General features: G+C 40.3%; 1 pseudogene across 1 annotated transcript; it reads left to right on the top strand.

Annotated features, from left to right (window-relative positions):
• The first annotated feature begins 3,822 nt into the window (after positions 1-3,822).
• Positions 3,823-5,157, top strand: LOC311091112 (hydroxycarboxylic acid receptor 2-like; annotated as a pseudogene). Its single transcript has one exon. The product of its transcript is annotated as a hydroxycarboxylic acid receptor 2-like (transcript).
• Positions 5,158-12,426: the final 7,269 nt, after the last annotated feature.

The raw sequence follows: 12,426 nt of genomic DNA, 5'->3' as shown, positions 1-12,426 counted from the left end.
GGCATTCGCATCCTCAACTACCTCGACAACTGGCTCATACTAGCACAGTCCCGAGCTCAGTTGTGCGAACACAGGGACCTGGTGCTCAGTCACCTCAGCCAGCTGGGTCTTCAGGTCAACCAGGAAAAGAGAAAACTCTTGCCAGTGCAGAGGATCTCTTTTCTTGGTATGGAGTTGAACTCGGTCCATCTACGAGATGAGCTTATACGCTGAAGTGGAACCTGTTCGTCGAGTGGTGTTCTTCTCATCAAGAAGACCCCCGGAAATGTTCGATCAGAGCCATGCTTTCCTTCCTGCAGCAAGGGTTGGAGCGGAGGCTACCCTCCTCCACCCTCAAAGTTTATGTTGCTGCAATATCTGCATACCATGACCCCATACTGGGTAAATCGGTTGGGAAGCATGACCTGGTCGTCAGGTTCGTTAGAGTGGCGAGGAGGTTAAATCCTCCTCGACCTCCCTCCATACCCTCTTGGGACCTTACGCTTGTACTAAGAGCACTTCAGCTCGTATTTGAGCCATTTGAGCCTTTGCAGTCAGTTGACTTAAAGCTTCTAACTATGAAGACTTTGCTTCTGCTGTCTTTGGCCTCTATCAAGAGGGTAGGGGACCTGCAAGCATTTTCGGTCAACGAATCGTGCCTGGAATTCGGGCCGGGTGACACCAACGTGGTATTGAGACCCCGACCTGGATATGTGCCCAAGGTTCCCACCACTCCTTTCAGGGACCAGGTGGTGAACCTGCAAGCGCTGCCCCCGGAGGAGGCAGACCCAGCCCAAGGTTTGCTTTGTCCCGTCCGAGCACTCAGAGTGTACATAGACCGGACACAAAGCTTCAGGACCTCAGACCAGCTCTTTGTCTGTTTCGGAGGCCAGCAGAAGGGGAAGGCTGTCTCCAAGCAGAGGATGGCCCACTGGATAGTGGATGCCATCACCTTGGCTTACCAAGCACAAGGTGTGCCCTGGCAGAGTCCGCCCTGCCGTCCCTGCCAGTGTTGTTATCCTCCGGATGGTGAGAGTCACTCAGGGACTCTGTATTGCACAGCCCTCACAAGTTTAGTCCATACGGTATCTTCCACTAGACCTCTAGCAGGATGTGGATTCCGCAGCGTTCCCTCCTTTGTAAAAGAAGGGGGGCACGCTTTCCCAGCGTTATCCAATATTTGTCACTATAAAGGGGTTATTCGGAACAGTAGTGACAGACACTCTCTGGGTAAGCCCTGTCTCATCGCCAAGAAGGGTAAGAGGGTTTAGGAGGCTTGCCCAGGGCGCTGGAAGCGGGCAGCACCCGTGGCGCTTTGGTAGGGATCCCAAAATCAGTCACGACGAGACGTCGAGAGTGACCGAACAATAGGGAACGTCTCGGTTACATATGTAACCCTCGTTCCCTGAGAGAGGGAACGGAGACGTCTCGTCCCGTCGCCACTAGCGCTGTACCATCGCTGGGGCCTGGGTCACCAACTCTGCTCAACTCCTCAGTGAAAAACTGATTGCATCATGCACCAGCTGCTCATTTATACCCACGCTGACGAGGCAGAGCAGCTGAATGCAATGATTGCATGACAATGTGAAATTGGCTCGTTTAGTTACACTCAAAGTAGATCGGTCCTCTGAGCGAGATCCCAAAATCGTCGGTCACAACGAGACGTCTCCGTTCCCTCTCTCAGGGAACGAGGGTTACATATGTAACCGAGACGTTTTGTTGTAGGGCAAGTTTAATGAGTATTTCACTGAAAAGAAATAACAATTTATTTAAAATTCATTCAAGTGAAACAAGAAAAGTAAATGGTAAGAATAGAAAGAGGTTGTTTTTGTACTGCCTTTGTGTAACCATTTTTTGCAGATTTAACAATGATGTGTTCTGGTTCTTTGAGTTTAAATTGGAAAATTTGTAGACTTACAGATTGGATGTGAACTTAATTTGCACGTCTCTCTTCCGATAAATCATAGTTACATTATTATGTTTTGTCGGCTGCTGAACTGAGGAAGACAAACACAGAGGAGATGAATAACTTTAGAGTGAACTTCACCACAACTGAAACATCTACAAACTGCACAACTCAGTCTTTTGAGATAATGGACAGTCTGGACATCTGTGGATACACCATTTCTTTGTTGTTTGGTCTTCCAACACACTCCTATATTATATGGCTCATCATAACAGGAACAGAAAGTGGAGTCGCATCAGAGTTCTTCAACCTCAATCTCAGTCTCTACATTATACATAGACGCTGAAGCTTCGCCTGAAATCAATTAATTCACACAGTTACTATTTTCTACATGGTGAATGGCACACAGTGCACTATATAGGGGATAGTGAATGATTCAGACAGTGTAAATATGCTTTCCATTGGGGCGAATGAAGTCTGGTTTCTTGTTAGTGTCACGTGAACCGCCGAAGCACGCACACAGTCTACTCCGGTCCAGAGACACGAGTCGGCATGTATTAAAAAACGTATCGGACCCATTTGAATTCTGCACAGAATGCTCTAAGGAGATTAGGAGGAAAAACTATTTGAGATTAGGAGGAAACTGCAGCTTTACCGGGCTCAACGACTCTGGCTGAGCTGTATCACAATAACTAAACATCACAATAACTAAACATTATTGGCTATTTAAAAAAGGGGGAGGAGCTGTTCGGTATGTCCCGCCCTGTCTTCCACCACAAACTGACTTACGTTGTACATCTGTTTGTTCTAGTTATTTACACAGATTTATTGTTTATTCTGTATGCGTAATTCAGATATGGGTGGCATGAAGAATGATTACATCAAACTTGACATTCTGTCATAACACAGATATATAATGGGGTTTTCTTTGTCATAGTTTTTAAATGCTCAGTCTAACTATTTGAATAACAGGTGTTGAATGAGTAACACCTGACCAGTGTCAAAGACTGAATCTTTGAACGTTCACTGATTGTATCTGCATACACATCATACTACAAAGATGGTTACTGAAGTTAGACAATTTTCTGCATGAATGTAAATAATGGTTGACATATTTCTTTTTTTTTCCAAATGTTTAGTTAGTCATTTTAGTCAGTTTAGTCCGTTTTTATTTAAAGTGCCCCTATTATGTTATTTTAAAGGCTCCTAATTTTGTTTTGGAGTCTCCTACAACAGGTTTACATGCATCAAAAGACCAAAAACATTTTCTCATAATATACATTGAACATCACCACATTTTTCAATGATTCTCAAATGGACTGGATGGATGAATCAGTCTCTCCAAATCCCTCCTTTTCACGAGCTACTCTGCTCTGATTGGCCAGATGGCCCAGTCTGTTGTGATTGGTCTACCGCGTACAGCGCATCTGTCTCTATCTTCTGTCAGAAAAAAAACAAACCTATTTTTTTTATCTTAAGTTTATTCATATCTGGTGTTTTATGTGACGTGTAGCAGATGTCGTGCTCATATATTCTTGTGTCAGCTGTGAAGTCAGTGTACAAAACACAGCACAGAGATTTATACACATTCAGAGAAACTGGACATTCACTCTTCAGGTGATAAACTTCTGTTTTTGATTGAATTTCTTTTTTCTTTTTTTTTTACCACCAACAATAATCAACCACCTAATTGTGTTTATCTGTCCAAGGGTTTTGGGGCAAGTGTAATTGTTTAGAGATATTGAATTAATAGAGACTGTATATCATTTAATAATGAAGTGCTCTGGTTATTTGAATGTAAACAAAGAATTTTTAGAATTCTAAACTGGATCGTTCAAACTGGATGCATTAAAAAATATTTAAATCTTACTTATACTGAGTTCATTCACTCAGTATAATTCACTGGTTCATTTACGCTTCTCTTTTCCAGTAAATCACAGTTGCAGGATATATTGCTGAAGACAAACAGACGGAGATGTTCAAGGAGATGAATAACTACACAGTGAACTTCACCACACCTGAAGCATCTACAAACTCCACAACTGATTCTTTCTGGTTAATTGAAAGTCCAACAATTTGTATGTTCAGCATGAATCTCCTGTTTGGTTTTCCTGCTCACTCCTATATTATATGGCTCATCATCACAGGAACAGCAAGTGGAGTCGCATCAGAGTTCTTCAACCTCAATCTCTCTGTTTGTGAGCTTGGTGTCTGTCTGAATTGTTTGTTTCATATAATGTCAGTTTGCTTTCAGAGAATCTCAGAATTACCACTCTTTTTACTAGGCCTATTCCTCACTGGCCGTCCTGTTTCAGTGTCTGATCTGTGTTGAGCGTTACCTGGCAGTGGTTCATCCTGTAACCTTTCTGAAGTACAAACCTCTCAGATATAGAGTGATCTGCTGCACTGCAGCCTGGATAACTATTCTTGGCTCCTGTTTCTGTTGCTTATTTATTAACTTGATAGAAAATGGACAAATACATACACATTTTTTATCGCTGCAGTTCGTCCTCTACCTCTGCATCCAGTTGTTTTGTCTTGTGGCTGTTCTGAGAGCTCTGAATCAGTCAGGACCAGGAGAGAGAAGAAGAGAGAGAGAGGAGGAAAACCACATGAAGAGAAGAGCATTTCAAATCATTCTAATAACTACTGTGAGCATGACTATCATCTATGTCCCATTTGCTACAACAGCATTGTTTACCGCTCTAACAAAACACTATATTCATGAACTTTGGATCACAGGTTTGATCTGTTATATACTGGCTGGTTTTGTTCAGCCTGCTCTTTATCTGCACCGCACTGGGAAATTTTCCTGCTCTTGTGCACCATGAAATGGTGATATATGATTTAGTTGTTATTTAATCATTTTAAATAATTGATAAATTAATTGGCTGTTAAATTAAATCATTTTATGCTATATATAGTTATTTATTATTATACTGGAAAATTATAAATTCAGTTTTTGGAGCTGATATATTGCTTTTCTTTTTCCTGTCTAGACTTAAAGGGCCACAATTGCACACTGACTTATAGTTATAGCTTCATGTGGTGGTTTTGGTTATGTTATATGTTACATGTTACATCTCATTAAAAAGTTGTAGGTATTTGCATGTAAAATATAGTTAGAGCACACATTCTCGTACGTTTGCATTGAATGATAACATGCTATTGACATCATGCATCTAAAATGCATTTTATGTATAAACGCTAAGTACGGTTATCTGCAAATAATATGCTGATTTTATTCCATGTAATCAGTTATATTAATGAAATACGCCATAACATGTTTAACAATTAGTTTAACAAGTTTTTGCCATTAGTCTGTTGTTTGTTTATTCAAATAAAAAAGGTTATCAATGTGTCTCCTTTTATATTGGCTATAACAGTGATTCCAATACAATTTATAATATATATATATATATATTCTATAGCTACACCTGTACACTGCCTATTACCCAACACTTTTCTTAAGCCTGAGAATCGATTCATAAAAAAGTAAAATGTGCAGAACAGAACATATGCATATTCCACTATTGGTTAAGAACAATATTGCTCCATATAGGCTACATCAGATTTAGGCCCTTCATAGATATGACACATTTAAATTTTGTTCACTTAACTTATATCTAATTAGGAGTAATGCATATTTATATTTAATTAGTCTAACATAAACTATTTAAATAGTGTCATCTATGAAATGTATTTAAGTTTGATCAACTCAATTGAGTTACATTTAGGAAAGAGGAGCTCCTTCTGCCCATAGGCTATCCATAGGCCCATATGCCTATCAGACTCAACAGCTTTTGATGATACATTAAGGGCCTGTCCCAATACCTCCCCTTACCCTAGATTTCTGCCCTAACCCTTGTTTTTGCGCGTTCTCGTGTAGGGGTAGGGTGTCCCAATACTCTAAAGAGCAATTATATGCTAATTTGCATATAGTGGTGTCCCATTTCATAGGGAAAGATCTTCAACTCCACTTCCCTCGTTGAGGGGACTTTACTTTCGAGGGCACTCAAAACCAAGTGGAAGTTTTAAGGGGGGAGAAATGGGACAGGGCCTAAATGTTACTCACAGAAAGAATCATAAAAAAATAAATGCAAAAAAAAAAAAAAAACCTTGTAGCTGTCACGGACCTGCCAGACTCCTCCTCCTCTTTGCTTTTTTCCTGTTTATTGCGTCTCCCCTACAGGTGGGCGAAGCACAGGTGTGGCGTGATGCGTGTGATTGCTTCCTGGATCTTGGTGTAACGGGACTGTAAGTCTTGCCTCTTAGGGGAAAATTAAATCATTACCCTGGAAGACTTAAAAGCAAAAGGATCCAGTGCTTTGAGCCTCAATATGCACGTTATGTGTATATGTTTTACCTTACACTATTTTATGATATATTACAGGAATAGGTAGTGTAGGCTTCAGGTGAGTATGTCGATACGGTGGCTTCCTGAAGTGCATGTGATGAAAAAAACTCAAATTTAAATTTACATCCCCACCCACCTAATCCTAATAATGTAAGTGAGACGCCCCTACCCCAAGGTAAGTTCAAAAACAAATGTCTCAATTTTAACAATTAGTAATTTATTTTCTTCTTCCCTTAGGAAATTATATTTCTACTGGAAGGATCTGTTTCAATAGAATAAAATAACAAAACAAAAAAAATTGAAAATGAGCAGTTTTGAGATCTCTTGTTTTCTTGGAATACCTTAAAATGGTTAACACTCTCAAAACAAACCTCTTTTAACGCCTCAAAAGTGTTTCCCCAAAATTAATGTCATAAGGGCAAAAACTTTTACAAACACTGGATGTTGATGACTCTTATAGTTCAATCCAAACGATTCACTTCAAATAACTCATTTCGAATATGTAGATAACCTTGAAATCACTTAAACGATTCTTATGAATCAATTTTATGATTCAGTCTCCAATCGACTCAGTTATCACAAACACAGTTCAAATTGACAGTTGAAACCCTCAGTTCGTTCAAACACTCAGTTCGGTGCTACTGACAATATCAGTGAAGTGTTCGTGTGTGTGTATCGAACTGTTGTACCAGTCTGTGGCAACGACAACTTTGATGTGATGACTTGCGATGACTTGTGATGACTTAATGGACAGCTGAGACAAGACAGTGAAATGTCGAAAGGATGGCAGGGTAATAAACAAAACAAAAAAACACAAGAAAAGTTTCAGCGCGGCCCAGGAAAAAACTCAGGAACTTTCTGTAACAAAATGGCACAGCTCAGCCCAGCTCGCACGCGGCACGCATAGATCGAATGATCTGAATCACACATAGTGCTGGGCGGTATGACCAAAAATCCACATCACGGTATTTTTCTAAATTGGGGGGGGGGGGGGGGGGGGGGTTCCAAGCATAACTGGGTGTAAAACACATTTTTCACTGAGTGAGAGAGGAAACACTGCAGTAGATTGACTTAGAATGCCCTATTTTACTGTCATGAGTGAATATTGTAGAAAAAAATCCACACAGGTTTGCAAGGCTGTTTTCAAAGAGGTGCCAGCAGGAGGCGCTTTAGGAGCGGCAGAAATAGCGGTTTCCCCAGTAACGGCTGTACACAAAGCAGCAACGCTCATAAACGCTGCTTTATCAGGAAAGATAAAGAAAGATTCAATCGTAATAACAAAGAAACTTTTCTAAAGACCGTCAGTTCACTTCAGATACATTCATATAAAAACACCCGCGCCGCGTTTTGATTTTGAAACGTGCAGTGCTCATGTTTATTCAACGATGTCAATGTCAACCACAAATAGATTTTCCAAAAGGATGTGTTGATATTGTGAACCAATGTATGGGAAACACTGTAATATAATTTGACAGCTATCAATTATAGTTTAACCTATCCACCTTCAAAGTCATGCTTAGTAACACGTGCATCACCACAGTGCAACAGTGAAAAAGGACCCTCTCAAACAGTGTCGGGCCGCGCCGCGTTCCGATCGTTATTAAAGCGACATACACCGGTACTGCGGTATTTTAAAAATTCATATCATAAAAAAATAAACACCGGTATTCGGTGTGAACCGGTACACCGCCCAGCACTAATCACACACAAAAAAAATGTCTCTGAAAAACAAATCTTGATCATGGACGATCGTCAGTCTCTTAAAAAAACAAACAAATCACTCCTTCAAAACCGATCGTTCAGCTCACAGACGCATTCTCGCGCACTAACAAGTGCACTTAAATCAGAGGTCTTCAATCCTGCTCCTGGAGGGCCACTGTCCTGCAAAGTTTAGTTCCAACCCTAATCAAACACACCTGAATCAGCTCATCAAGCTCTCCAGAATCGCTTGAATATTCAAAGGCAGGTGTGCTGAAGCAGGTTGGAACTAAACTCTGCAGGACAGTGGCCCTCCAGGAGCAGGATTGAAGACCTCTGACTTAAAGGGGTCATATAATGGTACATGTACTTTTACAAGTTGGTTGTACTGAAATGTGTGTTGGCAGTGCCTGTACACAACTATCATAAAATTATAAAAATCCATCCAGTGTTTTTTTTTTAATCTCCTTATATGTTTTCCCCTCTCTCAAATCAAGCCGTTCGACCTTGTGACGTCACACGGCCGGACGCCCCTCCCACGATTGTTGATTGACAGCAGCGTTTCAACACAGACCCGCCCTCGCTCATGAGCGAGCTGTCATCATAGTCCGCCGTTGTTGATACGCTGGAGCACTGTCTATGAGCAGAATGGCGTCTAAGCGATTGTGGTGTTCTGTTCTTGGGTGTAATAACGAACACAGTAGTCATTTTGATGTTCCTAAATCCGAACCGCTGAAGTCGCAGTGGCTAAGTTTTGTTTTCGAAAGGGAATATTCCCCACGATCAACATCAATGCTTTCATGTTTTCCCGAATCATTTCACCAGACTGCTTTATAAACGAGAACATTGAAAAAGGTATTAGCTCCTGTCTGAGTATGTGTTGTTTATGTGCCTAATGACTGTCATAGTCTCACAGACTGGTTATTTTTTAAACAGATCAGTAAAAATGTAGTGCTTCAGCCCTGACAGTTGTACCTAACACTGCATAGATAACATTACGCATCACGGACAAGCCTACATTTACCGAAAAAAAGTTTTTCATTACCATTAGCTTTAACATCAATCTGTCAATGAACTAATGTATACATCAGTAAACACATAGCGTTCGTATCTCACTACTCTACCCTGCCAGTACACACAAAGATAGATCAAAGTGACATTACTTTAACCAACCATTCAGAAACGTCCTGTTTTCCGACTCCGGTTCAAATTGATACAGTTGCACAGTGTCCTCAGAGACTCCCGCTGCCATTCTTCAAAATATACCCTCAACTGTTGTCAAGGCAACACTCCACATGTGTTGTTGTGGCAAAACGCCCCACAGAACAGAGGGGCGGGGTGAGCAAGCTCATTATCATTTAAAGACACATGCACTTAAACGGCGTGCTGAAAACAGAGCTGTTTTTGACCAGGTAAAATTAGTGTTTTCTTACAATACTAATGAGAATTTTTAATTAAAGTATATTACAAAATGTTAATTTAGACCCTAAAGAATCATATTAGCTTGTACAAAATGCCATTATATTACCCCTTTAAATGATTCGCAGAAAATGTCTCTTGCTGCAACACAGTTTATGGATCACTCAGAAAAACAGTAGGATGCTCAAAAATTCTTAGTCAGAATAACGCCAAAAAAAACCAACAAGTGTTCTGAATGAAACTCACGGCTCTAGCAACTCTCTCTTGTGCTCTCAGCCAGTCTCCAACACCGTTCTCTGTCCGATGACGCAATCAACCGAACTTCTGTTTTAACCGCGTCTCCAGTCTCACACAACAGTGTTAATGTACACTAAACTCACTAAAGTTAAAGGAACACTCCACCCATTTGCATTAAGCTTTGCAATGTTAGAAACCCAGTCATACTATTGAATGGTCGTGCAACATTTTCTCATTTTCCCCTGAGACGAGAGAAATCTGTATTTACCTCTTTACACTTCCTCCTACAATGACGCAAAAATCGTCATTTTCTCTGTCCTTGGGGTATGCATGAAGTGGATCGCTGTTTTTTACAGGGCAGCTCCGTTTGTCTCGTCTTGATGCACAGTGTTGTGGCCACACTTGCATTGAAAAAGGTGAGCTCGTTTTTCTTTGGTATCTAAGGATTGTATGTTGTAGAACTCGTTCCATTTGTATGGCTAGTTTGGAGGATTTTTTCGTAGCTCCATCTGTGGAGGTTTTGAATAGTTTGACAGAGGATCAGTTGCGTCAAGTTTGCGAACATTATAACTTTGACTTGGGTTTACCCAGAACAGCGAAATTGGCCCAGATAAAAGTGTCAGTTCAGGTGGAATTGGTTGTCAGGAATATTCCGTATGTAAGATTGTGGCCAAAACTGGTACTGCAATCACTTTCAAATTACTGTAGAGTGGTGTATCCCCTCCCCCTCCCCCCTGACCAGTTAGGCTGCAGGATCCAGCAGGAACGTAGGCTGCTACAAGGAGCTTCCAATGGCAAGTGACGAGTCCTACACAGTAAGTTTTTTTTTCTGTTAATTATGTTTATGCTTCATGAGAGATGTTTTGCGTATTTTGGATTCATTACGAAGTCTTTTAGGTTTCGTAACGTTAGACATTTTTTATCCGACGCGTTTGTAGCTGCAGCCGTGGTAACTAGAGCAGAGCTGGCAACCCGGATGCCGAAACACTACTGACTTCGTGATTAGTAGGTAGGTGGAGGGTGGGGCATCAGGCCAAAACACAACATGACAACATCAACATCAGTTGAGGGCTGCAACTTCACTTTTAAATGACAATATCCTGGCCGGACTACTGTTGTCAGTGATATAAGTATTTGAAATGAACATGATTTCTTAATGTCTAGTGACATATCAGGGCCATTTTATGATTAATTGAAATACATTTCTTACATATGGTTCCTTTAATTATGGAGGAGTTAGAGATAGGAGAAGCAACGTCGACACCTCTTTCGACAGAGTTTTCCAAAATGTCACTTACGTTTGAGCAACAAAAAGTGTTAATAGAAATGCAACAGAAAGAAAGGGAAGCGCAGCGGGAAGATAAACGTCAAGAGACAGAAGCTCAACATGAGGCAGAGCGGAACGAAAGGGAAACTGAGCGTCAATTAGAAATGGAAAGAATAAAAAGTGAACGTGATGTGGCTTTAGAATGGCTGAGACTGGTTGCCGAAGGTAGGCTTTCATTTGATGGGGGTGAGGGTCCTGCTTCAAGGCGGTTTGTGCGTCCCCCTGATATATCCAACATGGTTAGGTTGCTCCCGAAGTTCAATGAGAGAGACCCAGATATTTTCTTTTCTTTATTTGAGAGTGTGGCTGATGACCGTGGCTGGTCTGACTCTGAGTTACTCCAAAGTGTTCTTGTAGGTAGAGCACAAGAAGCGTTTATTGCGTTGCCTGTAAAAGACAGAAAAAAGTGAAAGTAAAAGAGGCGGTGCTTAAAATTTACGAATTAGTTCGTAAATTATTAAATGTATAATATAATGTATAATATAATACATATATTAATGTATACATATATTAAATAATTAGAAAAGCTGAATAAACTGAACACCAAAGAATAATATTAACTAGGCCTATTGAGCTCTGGTGATGCGTTCATGTGTAAGGGCACTGCCAATAACGCACCTAAAAGCTGTCACAAAGAACCGGCAAAAGTAATGATTATTAGTATGTCAAATATATCAAGGAGACATTTCAATTGTTTATTAATAAACAAGTGTTTTCTGTGTCAAAGATGAAGTTGATGCTGACTCGCGATCTTCGCAGTAGCCTAGTGAACGCGCCAGAGAGAAATGCACATTTCACGGATTACATAAGCAGAGAACAGTCTGTTTTCTTTCGTTTTGAATTGTTTTGTTTAAAAGTACACATTTCATGCTTTCTATATATATATGTTTCTCAGGTCTGTGGGGCAAGTAGCTTATACGCTGAGTTTCGGTTAATTTAAGAGACGAGCACGCCGGCGCCTCCGTGTCCTGATTATATTGCCTGCATGCTATATTTAGCCTACCTCTTATTTATTAAATCCAGGAAATTGGTTGATGAAACATTGATTAAAATTGAGATACAACTAATACAAAACGAAATTCACTTTAAAGAAAGGTTTTCTACAAAAACAAACTTAATGAAGTGGTCAAAATGTCTGCCCACTCCATTTGTCTCCCGATATTTTCGGGATCATCTTATCTTATTCATGCTTTGTTTTAATTGTTTTAAGTTTTAATTGTAGTGCAGCTTTCAGAGCGTTCACGTCCGTAACATTGTTTCTTCCTCATAAATGCGAACACGAAAAATAAAATAAAATGAATATATTATGTTCTGTGAAGAGCCAACCCTTCTTCATCCAGTGGGTATATTACTTTTGGTTTGCGCAGTGTAATTCATAGAATTACTAAAACATATTTTACCACCTAAAAGTTAAAGATTTTTTGTGTCACATCCGGACCGTAATGCAAGTGTATTTCCCTCATATTAAATATAAAACGCATGTGTATACTGATATTTTTCTAA

The sequence above is a fragment of the Abramis brama genome (genome assembly GCF_963993115.1).
Source record: "Abramis brama genome assembly, chromosome: 10".
In the NCBI taxonomy this organism is placed as follows: Eukaryota; Metazoa; Chordata; class Actinopteri; order Cypriniformes; family Leuciscidae; genus Abramis; species Abramis brama.
Note: the sequence above shows the minus strand (reverse complement) of the source record. Positions and strands in the feature narration are given on the sequence as shown.